General features: G+C 38.7%; 1 protein-coding gene across 3 annotated transcripts in view; it reads right to left on the bottom strand.

The window, feature by feature from the left end:
• The window catches only part of Cntnap5c (contactin associated protein-like 5C), a 1,032,620-nt gene that overhangs the window by 18,681 nt on the left and 999,728 nt on the right, over nucleotides 1–14,211 (bottom strand).

The raw sequence follows: 14,211 nt of genomic DNA, 5'->3' as shown, positions 1-14,211 counted from the left end.
CTATTTGATTGTGTGGGTCACAAAAATCACAAATTCCTTTTTTCACATTATTTGATGAAACATATGCATGAGGACAAGCACTTAACATGGTCTAAATGCAACATTTCTTTGAGTTTAAGTTTATAAGAACACTTAACATTAGACCTAGTACCTCATTTTGGCTGTGAACATTAGCAGACATGCACATTTTTCCCTAGATTTTTGTTCAATGATCTAAAAACCATAGCAATTTTTGGATAAAATAATATAAAAGGCTGCAACCAACATCTCGCTTTCAGTTATTTATAAGAAGAGCATATATGTACATAGTGGATAAATCAGGACTTTTGGAAAGTAATAGGACTCCTGCCTATAGTCAGCCTATTATTCAGAAAAAATGCACGTGGGCATTCTTAATTCATTAAAACCTAGGAAGTATGCCAGGTTTTAAAATATGGAAATATTGGTATCTTAAAATTATTATGAAATCGTTGTTCTTTCTATGGGTTTGCAAATCCCTTCAGCTCATATAGTCCTTGCCCTAAGTTCTCCATTGTAGTTCCTACTCTCACTCCGATGTTTAGACATGTTTTTTTTTTTTTTTTTTTTTATTAACTTGAGTATTTCTTATATACATTTCGAGTGTTGTTCTCTTTCCCAGTATCTGGGCAAACATTCCCCTCCCCCCTCCCCTTCCTTATGGGTGTTCCCCTCCCAACCCTCCCCCCATTGCCGCCCTCCCCACATAGTCTAGTTCACTGGGGGTTCAGTCTTAGCAGGACCCAGGGCTTCTCCTTCCACTGGTGCTCTTACTAGGATATTCATTGCTACCTATGAGGTCAGAGTCCAGGGTCAGTCCATGTATAGTCTTTAGGTAGTGGCTTAGTCCCGGGAAGCTCTGGTTGCTTAGCATTGTTGTACATATGGGGTCTCGAGCCCCTTCAAGATCTTCCAGTTCTTTCTCTGATTCCTTCAACGGGGGTCCTATTTTCAGTTCAGTGGTTTGCTGCTGGCATTCGCCTCTGTATTTGCTGTATTCTGGCTGTGTCTCTCAGGAGCGATCTACATCCGGCTCCTGTCGGTCTGCACTTCTTTGCTTCATCCATCTTGTCTAATGGGGTGGCTGTATATGTATGGGCCACATGTGGGGCAGGCTCTGAATGGGTGTTCCTTCATTCTCGGTTTTAATCTTTGCCTCTCTCTTCCCTGCCAAGGGTATTCTTGTTCCCCTTTTAAAGAAGGAGTGAAGCATTCACATTTTGATCATCCGTCTTGAGTTTCATTTGTTCTAGGTATCTAGGGTAATTCAAGCATTTGGGCTAATAGCCACTTATCAATGAGTGCATACCGTGTATGTCTTTCTGTGATTGGGTTAGCTCACTCAGGATGATATTTTCCAGTTCCAACTATTTGCCTACGAATTTCATAAAGTCGTTGTTTTTGATAGCTGAGTAATATTCCATTGGGTAGATGTACCACATTTTCTGTATCCATTTCTCTGTTGAAGGGCATCTGGGTTCTTTCCAGCTTCTGGCTATTATAAAGAAGGCTGCGATGAACATAGTGTAGCACATGTCTTTTTTATATGTTGGGGCATCTTTTGGGTATATGCCCAAGAGAGGTATAGCTGGATCCTCAGGCAGTTCAATGTCCAATTTTCTGAGGAACCTCCAGACTGATTTCCAGAATGGTTGTACCAGTTTGCAATCCCACCAACAATGGAGGAGTGTTCCTCTTTCTCCACATCCTCGCCAGCATCTGTTGTCTTCTGAGTTTTTGATCATAGCCATTCTCACTGGTGAGAGGTGAAATCTCAGGGTTTTTTTGATTTGCATTTCCCTTATGAGTAAAGATGTTGAACATTTCTTTAGGTGTTTCTCAGCCATTTGGCATTCCTCAGCTGTGAATTCTTTGTTTAGCTCTGAACCCCATTTTTTAATAGGGTTATTTGATTCCCTGCGGTCTAACTTCTTAAGTTCTTTGTATATTTTGGATATAAGGCCTCTATCTGTTGTAGGATTGGTAAAGATCTTTTCCCAATCTGTTGGTTGCCGTTTTGTCCTAACCTCAGTGTCCTTTGCCTTACAGAAGCTTTGCAGTTTTATGAGATCCCATTTGTCGATTCTTGATCTTAGAGCGTAAGCCATTAGTGTTTTGTTTAGGAAATTTTTTCCAGTGCCCATGTGTTCCAGATGGTTCCCTAGTTTTTCTTCTATTAATTTGAATGTGTCTTGTTTGATGTGTACGTCCTTGTTCCACTTGGACTTAAGCTTTGTACAGGGTGATAAGCATGGATCGATCTGCATTCTTCTACATGTTGACCTCCAGTTGAACCAGCACCATTTGCTGAAAATGCTATCTTTTTTCCATTTGATGGTTTTGGCTCCTTTGTCAAAAATCAAGTGACCATAGGTGTGTGGGTTCATTTCTGGGTCTTCAATTCTATTCCATTGGTCTATCTGTCTGTCTCTGTACCAATACCATGCAATTTTTATCACTATTGCTCTGTAATACTGCTTGAGTTCAGGGATAGTGATTCCCCCTGAAGTCCTTTTATTGTTGAGGATAGTTTTAGCTATCCTGGGTTTTTTGTTATTCCAGATGAATTTGCAAATTGTTCTGTCTAACTCTTTGAAGAATTGGATTGGTATTTTGATGGGGATTGCATTGAATCTGTAGATTGCTTTTGGTAAAATGGCCATTTTTACTATATTAATCCTGCCAATCCATGAGCATGGGAGATCTTTCCATCTTCTGAGGTCTTCTTCAATTTCCTTCTTCAGTGTCTTGAAGTTCTTATTGTACAGATCTTTTGCTTGCTTTGTTAAAGTCACACCGAGGTACTTTATATTATTTGGGTCTATTATGAAGGGTGTCGTTTCCCTAATTTCTTTCTTGGCTTGTTTCTCTTTTGTATAGAGGAAGGCAACTGATTTATTTGAGTTAATTTTATACCCCGCCACTTTGCTGAAGTTGTCTATCAGCTTTAGTAGTTCTCTGGTGGAACGTTTGGGATCACTTAAATATACTATCATATCATCTGCAAATAGTGATATTTTGACTTCTTCTTTTCCGATCTGTATCCCCTTGACCTCCTTTTGTTGTCTTATTGCTCTGGCTAGAACTTCAAGAACTATATTGAATAAGTAGGGAGAGAGTGTGCAGCCTTGTCTAGTCCCTGATTTTAGTGGGATTGCTTCAAGTTTCTCTCCATTTAGTTTAATGTTAGCTACTGGTTTGCTGTATATGGCTTTTACTATGTTCAGGTATGGGCCTTGAATTTCTATTCTTTCCAGGACTTTTATCATGAAGGGGTGCTGAATTTTGTCAAATGATTTCTCAGCGTCTAATGAAATGATCATGTGGTTTTGTTCTTTCAGTTTGTTTATATAATGGATCACGTTGATGGTTTTCCGTATATTAAACCATCCCTGCATGCCTGGGATGAAGCCTACTTTATCATGGTGGATGATTGTTTTGATGTCCTCTTGGATTCGGTTTGCCAGAATTTTGTTGAGTATTTTTGCGTTGATATTCATAAGGGAAATTGGTCTGAAGTTCTCTTTCTTTGTTGGGTCTTTGTGTGGTTTCCTTATAAGAGTAATTGTGGCTTCGTAGAAGGTATTCGGTAGTGATCCATCTGTTTCAAGTTTGTGGACTAGTTTGGATAATATTGGTATGAGTTCTTCTATGAAGGTCTGATAGAATTCTGCACTAAACCCCTCTGGACCTGGGCTCTTTTTGGTTGGGAGACCTTTAATGACTGCTTCTATTTCCTTAGGAGTTATGGGGTTGTTTAACTGGTTTATCTGTTCCTGATTTAACTTCGGTACCTGGTATCTGTCTAGGAAATTGTCCATTTCCTGAAGATTTTCAAGTTTTGTTGAATATAGGTTTTTATAGTAAGATCTGATGATTTTTTGAATTTCCTCTGAATCTGTAGTTATGTCACCATTTCATTTCTGATTTTGTTAATTTGGACACACTCTCTGTGTCCTCTCGTTAGTCTGGCTAAGGGTTTATCTATCTTGTTGATTTTTTCAAAGAACCAACTTTTGGTTCTGTTGATTCTTTCTATGGTCCTTTTTGTTTCTCCTTGGTTGATTTCAGCTCTGAGTTTGATTATTTCCTGCCTTCTACTCCAACTGGGTGTATTTGCTTCTTTTTGTTCTAGAGCTTTTAGGTGTGCTGTCAAGCTGCTGACATATGCTCTTTCCTGTTTCTTTCTGCAGGCACTCAGCGCTATGAGTTTTCCTCTTAGCACAGCTTTCATTGTGTCCCATAAGTTTGGGTATGTTGTACCTTCATTGTCATTAAATTCTAAAAAGTTTTTAATTTCTTTCTTTATTTCTTCCTTGACCAGGTTATCATTGAGTAGAGCATTATTCAGTTTCCAAGTATATGTGGGCATTCTTCCTTGATTGTTATTGAAGACCAGTTTTAGGCCGTGGTGGTCCGATAGCACGCATGGGATTATTTCTATCTTTCTGAACCTGTTGAGGCCCGTTTTTTGACCAATTATATGGTCAATTTTGGAGAAAGTACCATGAGGAGCTGAGAAGAAGGTATATCCTTTTGCTTTAGGATAGAATGTTCTATAAATATCCGTTAAGTCCATTTGGCTCATGACTTCTCTTAGTCTGTCTACATCTCTGTTTAATTTCTGTTTCCATGATCTGTCCATTGATGAGAGTGGGGTGTTGAAATCTCCCACTATTATTGTGTGAGGTACAATGTGTGTTTTGAGCTTTAGTAAGGTTTCTTTTACATATGTAGGTGCCCTTGTATTTGGGGCATAGATATTTAGGATTGAGAGTTCATCTTGGTGGATTTTTCCTTTGATGAATATGAAGTGTCCTTCCTTATCTTTTTTGATGACTTTTAGTTGAAAATTGATTTTATTTGATATTACAATGGCTACTCCAGTTTGCTTCTTCTGACCATTTGCTTGGAAAATTGTTTTCCAGCCTTTCACTCTGAGGTAATGTCTGTCTTTGTGTCTGAGGTGTGTTTCCTGTAGGCAGCAGAATGCAGGGTCCTCGTTGCGTATCCAGTTTGTTAATCTATGTCTTTTTATTGGGGAGTTAAGACCATTGATGTTGAGAGATATTAAGGAATAGTGATTATTGCTTCCCGTTTTATTCATATTTGGATGTGAGGTTATGTTTTTGTGCTTTCATTCTCTTTGTTTTGTTGCCAAGACGATTAGTTTCTTGCTTCTTCTAGGATATAGCTTGCCTCCTTATGTTGGGCTTTACCCTTTATTATCCTTTGTGGTGCTGGAATTGTAGAAAGATATTGTGTAAATTTGGTTTTGTCATGGAATATCTTGGTTTCTCCATCTATGTTAATTGAGAGTTTTGCAGGATACAGTAACCTGGGCTGGCATTTGTGTTCTCTTAGGGTCTGTATGACATAAGTCCAGGATCTTCTGGCCTTCATAGTTTCTGGCGAGAAGTCTGGTGTGATTCTGATAGGTCTGCCTTTATATGTTACTTGACCTTTTTCCCTTACTGATTTTAATATTCTTTCTTTATTTTGTGCGTTTGGTGTTTTGACTATTATGTGACGGGAGGTGTTTCTTTTCTGGTCCAATCTATTTGGTGTTCTGTAGGCTTCTTGTATGCCTATGGGTATCTCTGTTTTTAGGTTAGGGAAGTTTTCTTCTATGATTTTGTTGAAGATATTTACTGTTCCTTTGAGCTGGGAGTCTTCACTCTCTTCTATACCTATTATCCTTAGGTTTGGTCTTCTCATTGAGTCCTGGATTTCCTGTATGTTTTGGACCAGTAGCTTTTTCCGATTTACATTATCTTTGACAGTTCAGTCAATGATTTCTATGGAATCTTCTGTTCCTGAGATTCTCACTTCCATCTCTTGTATTCTGTTGGTGATGCTTGTATCTACGGCTCCTTGTCTCTTCCTTTGGTTTTCTATATCCAGGGTTGTTTCCATGTGTTCTTTCATGATTGCTTCTATTTCCATTTTTAATTCCTTCAACTGTTTGATTGTGTTTTCCTGGAATTCTTTCAGGGATTTTTGCGATTCCTCTCTGAAGGCTTCTACTTGTTCTCTAAGGGAGTTCTTCACGTCTTTCTTGAAGTCCTCCAGCATCATGATCAAATATGTTTTTGAAACTAGATCTTGCTTTTCTGGTGTGTTTGGATATTCCATGTTTGTTTTGTTGCGAGAATTGGGCTTGGATGATGCCATGTAGTCTTGGTTTCTGTTGCTTGGGTTCCTGCACTTGCCTCTCGCCATCAGATTATCTCTAGTGTTACTTTGTTCTGCTATTTCTGACAGTGGCTAGACTGTCCTATAAGCCTGTGTGTCAGGAGTGCTGTAGACCTGTTTTCCTCTCTTTCAGTCCGTTATGGGGACAGAGTGTTCTGCTTTCGGGCGTGTAGTTTTTCCTCTCTGCAGGTCTTCAGCTGTTCCTGTGGGCCTGTGTCTTGAGTTCACCAGGCGGGGTGCTGCCCAAGGGCTGTCTGTGGCGGCAGCAACCTGGAAGACCTGTGCCGCCCCTTCCTGGAGCTTCAGTGCACCAGGGTTCCAGATGGCCTTTGGTGTTTTCCTCTGGCGTCCGAGATGTATGTACAGAGAGCAGTCTCTTCTGGTTTCCCAGGCTTGTCTGCCTCTCTGAAGGTTCCGCTCTCCCTCCCATGGGATTTGGGTGCAGAGAACTGTTTATTAGGACTGTTTCCCTCAGGTTCCGGTGGTGTCTCAGGCAGGGGTCCTGCCGATCCTGGGCCCTCCCCCACGGGAGCCCAGAGGCCTTATACAGTTTCCTCTTGGGCCAGGGATGTGGGCAGGGGTGGGCAGTGTTGGTGGTCTCTTCCGCTCTTCAGCCTCAGGAGTGCCCACCTGACCAGGCGGTGAGGTCTCTTTCCCACGGGTTCTGGGAGCAGAGAGCTGCTGCGGGCCGGGATCCGTGGGCGTGGGACCTCCGGCAAACACAGGACGTGTCCGGTTGTAAATGAACTCTGCCTCTGTGTGTCCCAATCTCACCAGGCAGCTCTTTTGCAGCAGACAAGTTGGTCGTACCTGTGGTCCCGTGGCTCAAGTTTGCTTGCAGGGTGCTGCCCAAAGGCTCTCTGCGGCTGTTTAGACATGTTTAGGCTTAGTGATGTCTCTAGCCCAAACCTCAGCTAAAATTAGACAATAAATCTTGTTGGTTATAGAATCCTTAAGATTCATTGTGCCATTCTTCACATGACATAAATGAAGAGTTATTTGGTTAGTGATAAAATCAACTCATTAAAAGATAATTGTCATTTACCTGCCCAAAGAACAAATATATGTGTGTGTGTATATATATATATATATAGATATATATATATAGATATATATATATATATATATATATATATCCTTAACTGATCTGTGTACCTTGCACAATCCATCTGATATCATAATAGTACTAAGATATTGATTACAAAATTCATATGTTACAAAATATACAGCTCTGAAAAAAAAATCTTCTGTTATGATGTTGAAATGACCTGCAATTCTAGCTACCTGCTTTCTTGTGCTGCTTCCTGAGAATTGCTTCCAAACAATTCCAAAGAGTGTGGAGAGTAACTGCTTTTTCCTGTTTCACTGGGTTCATCAAGCCATTCAGAAAGATTAGGTCAGTACTTCAGTCAAGCCATGAGCCACCTGAACATACAAAGACTAACTAGAAGATACTCACACTAGCTTTCTTAAGTTTAACCATTTTTTTCTAATTTTCCTATTCCCTCCCCACCCCCTGAATAAATTAATTTCCCAATTCATCAAGAAGCCATGAAGAACAATCATCCTAATTCCTTGGGATTGAGGGTCTGCTTATAGTTATTTTACCAAGTACACACAGGTTGTCATCTTAAGGGATAATTTGGAAATGGTCATAAGTTTGAAAAGGGAGGAAACTAAATAGAGAGGTTAGACATGGGAAATTCTATCTTTCCTTTTCTTTATCCTTTCCTTCATAGGTAAGGAGAAGGGGTGGAAGAGAAAAGAGGGAATGCTGTATTATTATAATAAATTAGATATATGGAATGTATTATTAAATTAATTCTTTAAAATATAATTGTACTATATAGCTATTATATTATATTGATAAAAATATTTATAATTGATCCAAAATTAAAAGTAAGATTTCTCACATTGGTGTAGAATTTATATATTAAAACAGATTTAAGGTTTCCATTTGTATACATGTTTTATTTTAATACAATATTTGAAATTAATATTGCTTCTCTTAGCTAGACATTGTGATTATGCAACATGTAACTCAATTAAGAATGCAAGTCTTTTACACAGTCCTTCTATACCTGCTATTACAAACTGATTAGGAGGATTAATTAACACATGTTAAGCACGAGATCGTATACTCGGGTTTATATTAGATTCTGATTTAGTTATAATGAGGTGATTTCAATACTATTCAAATAGAAAGAGCTAGAGGGAGTCAAGTTTAAACAGTTCATATATTCTTTATATAGATACATAGTCTTTAAAAGTATTAGAAATCAACAAATTATAAGATTTATACTCATTTCATTAAAGTTAGATTTTTTTTTACTAAGAGACATGTCTACTCCTTTAATCGCTCAGAGAATGTACTGTAGATCATTACCTCCATATTGAGCTACTTCAGTTGTGGCAAGATAGCCACTAGACAAGAATTTCCCCATTTCATCTACAGACAAAAACAACTGTCCAGGAAAGGATGCACAATGCCAAATAGCTGACAGCTTAGATATATCAAAAAAGAGTAAACTAGTCCTTCCTGATTCCTGCTTCACTTAAGGTCTGTCAGATGGTTCTGGGCCAGAAGCCTAAAGATAAATACTCCAACATTTTGAGAAATAGGTGACTCTCCAGGTAATCAGTTTTCTCTACAGATTGGTTAAGTTTTACAAGGCATGTTTTTATGCTTCCCACATATCCGTATAACATTTATTAATTCTTGGATCTCTGATGGGGCTGAAGTCTTGTTACAGTCTCACAATCAAACTTAAGCTGCTTAGCCTCAAGGAAGATGATATACAGTAAAAGAATTGTTTCCAGATTGTAATGCAAGTTAAAATGAAAACATAATTCAAGCATAGAATTGTAAATGCTTTAAGTTATTGTGGTTTGCCCTGAAGTTATCTGTATTTTGATGCTAATTCCACTGCCCCTAGGACAGCTGCCTAGTCACATACTCAGGAATCAGGTGACTTGATCAGAACATTTTCCCCATTGAATTTGTAAAGTACAGGTGAGGGGCAGGTACCGGATAGAAGGAGGCCTGTCATTAGAGGAAAAGGAAGGATGGGCGGGAGATAAGTTTGAAGGAAGAGGAGAGGAGATGGAGAGAGGGTCTGAAAAGCCATGGCAGGACAAGATGGCAGGTGATGTTAAGATTCTGCTCTGTGTATTTACAGGTTGTTATTAATGTTCTCAAGGGATGGATAGTACCGGGCTTTGTATGTTTAAGTGGGCAATTATATCTTACCAATTGGATATAAGATTATTGTGTTGTGTGTTCCTTTATGTGAGTGTTTGATTGTAGGAAAATGTGCGGCTGGGCTTTGTTTCCGCCAAAATATCTAGTAGAAATCTTGGGGCACCGAGGTGTAGACCCAACGGTGTAAAAGACCAACATTACCGTTTTATTTTTATATTTTTACAACAACATTAAGTAAGGATGGATGCTAGAGTAATGTGCCTAAATTGTCAAAATTGATGGATTGAATGTTATTAATGTATACCAGGCATTATAGTTTATATCATTATTGTAAATACAGTCAATGTATATCTGAGAGAAAAGGCTGTTTTAATAGATGCAAAGGGAAAAATGTTGTGAATTTTATTTTATAATTGTGTTATATTAATTGGGTTCTCAAATCTGGAGGAGAACCCCACATGTAAGATGCTAATGAATCTAGACAACAGTTGGTTCTGGTTGGTAATTCAAGTTGCCAGAGGACAAAGAATGGACAGAAAGATGGAGGCAGGACTTAAGACTTGAGAGCAAGGGGACCTGGAGAAGAAGCAGAATAACCATATCAGGAAAGAAGAAAGATTGTGCCTCAGAAGTACAAGACCAAGAGACTGACAACATGTAAAAGTCAGGAATTATGGGCCTAAAGGGTTGAAAGACAGGATCTGCAGTGGCCATAATAAAATATAGATTTTAGAAACTAATAATTCAGGGTTATTAGAGGGAAAAGCCACAGAGAGGTTTGGAAGTACCCAGTCATCAAGTTGATTATGGCATATTTAAATATAAAGTTGTGTGTGTACGTGTGTGTGCTTGTATGTGTCTTTCATTTACAAATCCAGAACATTGGGGCAGATATGAGGAACTTGTGTCACTGTCACCAGAGAGATTATAGTAGATTTATCAACTAAAACTACACACAATATTGTAATTCTAGTCAGTAAGCATCTGTGATTTAGAAATTATTTTATTTCATATTATTTTATACCTTGAGAAAGTTGTCATTTAGCCAAGTGTCATTTAAGCTCCACAAATAATCGTTTACGACCTTGAGTTCCTAATGTATAGTTTCCCCAAGTCATATACTGGAGAGTGCCACTATGGCTGTTTCATGCAATGCTGCAGGTCCATCTAGCTCCTATGTATATCAGACAAGCACAGGGCCAGTGAGCTACATTCCTGCCCAAGCATAAACACAAATTGAAATTAACTCTTTTTAAAGTCTATGCATTTCTACTCAAATATCATATCATAGTAAAACAGTGTTGTGGCTAGTTTTTATGTCAACATGGCATAGGCTAAAGTTATTTAAGAGGAGGAAGCCTCAAATGATAAAATGTTTTCATTAGGTCAGGCTATAGGAAAACTTATAGGACACTTTTTAATTAGTCATTGATGTGGGAGGTACTAACTCATTATTACTTGTGCCATTCCTGGAATTGGGGCTCTATAAGCAATCAGGCCAATGCTCTCCCAGGAACTAGATAAAAGGACTTAAGATAAGGCCCTTAGATATGCAATTCCCAACCTAGTAAAGATAACAGAAAACTTCTCCTAGGAACTAAACAGAACACAATGTTAAGCAATCTTGAGAGACGCTTCTTGTAATTTTCCAATGACACCACCCCTGCCGCCTTGGGTTGTGGTTTCTCCCTTTAAATACCCTTTCTCCCAGCCTCTCAGGGTCGAACTCCTGTGCCCCTGCGTGGGATACGAGTCTCGACCTCAGTGCACTGGTTCCTGTCGATAAACCTCATGTGATTAAAGCAAAAAAAAAAAAAAAAAATCAGGCCAAAAACACCATGATGAACAAGGCTATAGCAACATTCTCCATGACCCTTGCATCAGTTCCTGCCTCCATATTTTTAACTTGACTTCCTGTCTTGACAATATTCCATGATGAATGGTTATATGGAAATGTGAGTAAAATGTGATACATCTAAGTTGCTTTTAGTCCCAGTATTTCATCATGACAATAGAAACCCTGACTAAAACACAAATGAACAGAATTGTGGGGTATTTCTGTGACAGACCTAACCATGATATATGGGGGATTGTGGAAGGGCTTTAAAATTTTTCATGGGCAAAGCCATTGAGTGGTCAAACTTTAATGAGCTTTTCTGTGGAACCTTAGAAGACAGAGTGTTGTAAAAAGTGAAGAGAGCTAAAATGTGGGTTATAAAATTCCAAAGGGAAATTTGAGAAGCACTTACAATGTTTATGCATGTTTTAAATTAAAAATCTGTGGGTAGTAAAGTAGGTGTGAAGTACTGGATGTGATTAGCAAGATACAGAAACTGCTAAAGTGAAAACATTCTTTCGTGGGGACAACTAATGCTGGCCATCTAGAGCTCAGAAATTAGTGATGATTAAGAAAAGACCAGTGTCTTTGAAGTAAAGTGTTCAGGGATGTATTTCCTTGAGGTTAGCAGACAGAAACTGTGTTCAGAAGCAGTCAAGTTTGTACCTCATACTGGGAGAAAAATTTGATACTGCATCATTCTTCTAGATAGTAGTAGTTTTGTAGGCATTAAAATGTCATGGAGTTCATCTGAGCTTGCCATTGGGAGGCAGGGCTAGGATCCTAAAGCGGGCCTATTATAGGCTATTGGTGAAAGTGCTGTCCCATTGCAGAAGACCTCTGTGTTTGGAAAATATCTGAAACAAGAAATATCTCCCAAATTTCAGCAGCCATGAAATGCAGCATTCTTGAGCTTAAGGGACTAGGTGTGTGGGATGCAGAGAGTGGAACCAGAGGAGTGACCTATGTCCTCTGCAGTAACTTTGAATATCATAAATGGATCTGAGACATTGGAAGCTGAGTTACATAGTATTGTGTTTGACATTGGTTTGAACCCTAGTTTTTCATCCGTGGCATAGAAAAAAAAATATTCAATTTAATTTAATTTTTTTTTAGAAACACACAGTGAAGGAAATAAAAATTTAAAGACAGTTTGGAATTTTATACAGATTTTGAATATTTTTCTTCACTTTAAAAAGTCAAAGTTCATTTTAATAAAGCCATGAACTTGAAAACTTACTTTAAGCTACAAAGCTAGGTAAAGAATAGTTTGTTCTTCAAAAGTATCTCATGTGTTCTCAGTTAATTACTTAACTAAATCCTAAATCTAGGCCCTCAGAATGCACAGCGGCACTGTAAACTGCTCTGGTCTGTCAGACTGCAGTGCCCTGCTTCCATTATAGCTGATGAGAGGTGCTTGGAAAGAAGCACGGCTGAAGGCAACAAAGAACAGTTTCGGCACAGATGGGTAAGGCTACAAGTGAGCTCTGTCCTGCACCACTGACACAGCCTGGAGGTATGAGGTGGGGAGGTGGTGGGCTGCAGCTGAACTCAAGAGAAATGGCTGTACAGCACATCCCCAGCTTGGGGTGAGTAAGAAGGCTTTCACCACTACATTTTACAGGTGGCCTTCCCCTTGACAAACAAGGAGGCAGTTTAAAGGAGTTCAGAGAGGTGTTTACAGTGGCACAGTCTATGAGATAGCGACAGAAGGAAAGCAGCAAAGGTGGAAAGCAATGGTCCTGACAGAGGAGGCTAAGGGTCTACGTCAGAACTTTCAGAAGCCCAGAGAGCCAGAAAGACAAAGAAAACCACCATTAGAAATTACAGTCTACGTTCCTAAGGTACTAGTGGCTTCTGTTTAAGGGACAGTAAATGCTTACCACAATCTAGAGGTAGTATTTACTCAAGGATGATGGCATCACTAGACTGTGTCCTTTAACATCAATATGTGGTTCTTGCACTAAATGTAGTCCGATGAGTCTGCTGCATTTCCTAAGAAACTGAACAAAGTTTTACCAAAGTGCAAGGATGGAAACAAAACTAAACTGTCAATATTAGCACACAGTCTGACGAGTTGTGCATTACCTCAGGAGCAAAGATTTTGAATAATTTAAAGAAACACTGAACATTTGAGTGTTTGACTTTATAACAATGTGGGAAAATTTAAGTTTATAACGTATTTTATATTGTGATGTTCTTAATATGTTATATAACTTAGGAATGAACAAAAAAGGAAAGGTTTTAAATTATCAGTAATGTATTTATATCAAGTTGACATGGAATCAATTACAGTGACTAATACTTATTTCAAATATATATAAGAAAGTGTTAGAACATAGAACTCCCATTGAGAAAATGTTTTCATAATGATGTAGGCAAGCATGTAGGGCATTTTGTAATTTGTGGTTGATATGGAATGATCCAGGCCATAATTGTTTGTGCTAGTCTTTTACTTGTACTTTTGTGTTCTCTAAGAAAGTAGGATAATCAAACAGTGAGGAACAAGGCAGTAAGCAGCACACCTACATGGCCACTTCTCTTTCCAAATTACTGAGCAGTTTTAGTTCCTACATTGGTTTCCCTCATATACTGTTATACCTCCCCTTCCCCGATCCACCCCCATATTGCCTTTGGTCATGGTGTTTTGTCCACAGCAATAAAAAAGTAACTGGAATACTTGGAAAGCTATACATATGCTCCAAAGATGTTACACATACTTAAAAGCAATCAAGCCTTCATAGGGTTGGAAAAGGGGCCCAGGGTTAGCAGCTCTTGTTTACCAAGGTCAATTACTTCTTCTAGCATATCCATAGCTCCCTGAAAACTCCATCTCACTTTCTTGTTTCAAACATATTTTATTCAGTGACTTCCTTTTGTATTGCAATAGCTAAAACACTAATTGTTGAGAAGGTAACTACAAATCAAAGAGGGAGAAACCTAACTAGGAATGCCTTGG

Source organism: Rattus norvegicus, chromosome 13, assembly GCF_036323735.1.
Source record: "Rattus norvegicus strain BN/NHsdMcwi chromosome 13, GRCr8, whole genome shotgun sequence".
NCBI classification, from domain to species: Eukaryota; Metazoa; Chordata; class Mammalia; order Rodentia; family Muridae; genus Rattus; species Rattus norvegicus.
The sequence above is the reverse complement of the archived record's forward strand: the minus strand, read 5'-3'. Positions and strand labels throughout refer to the sequence as shown.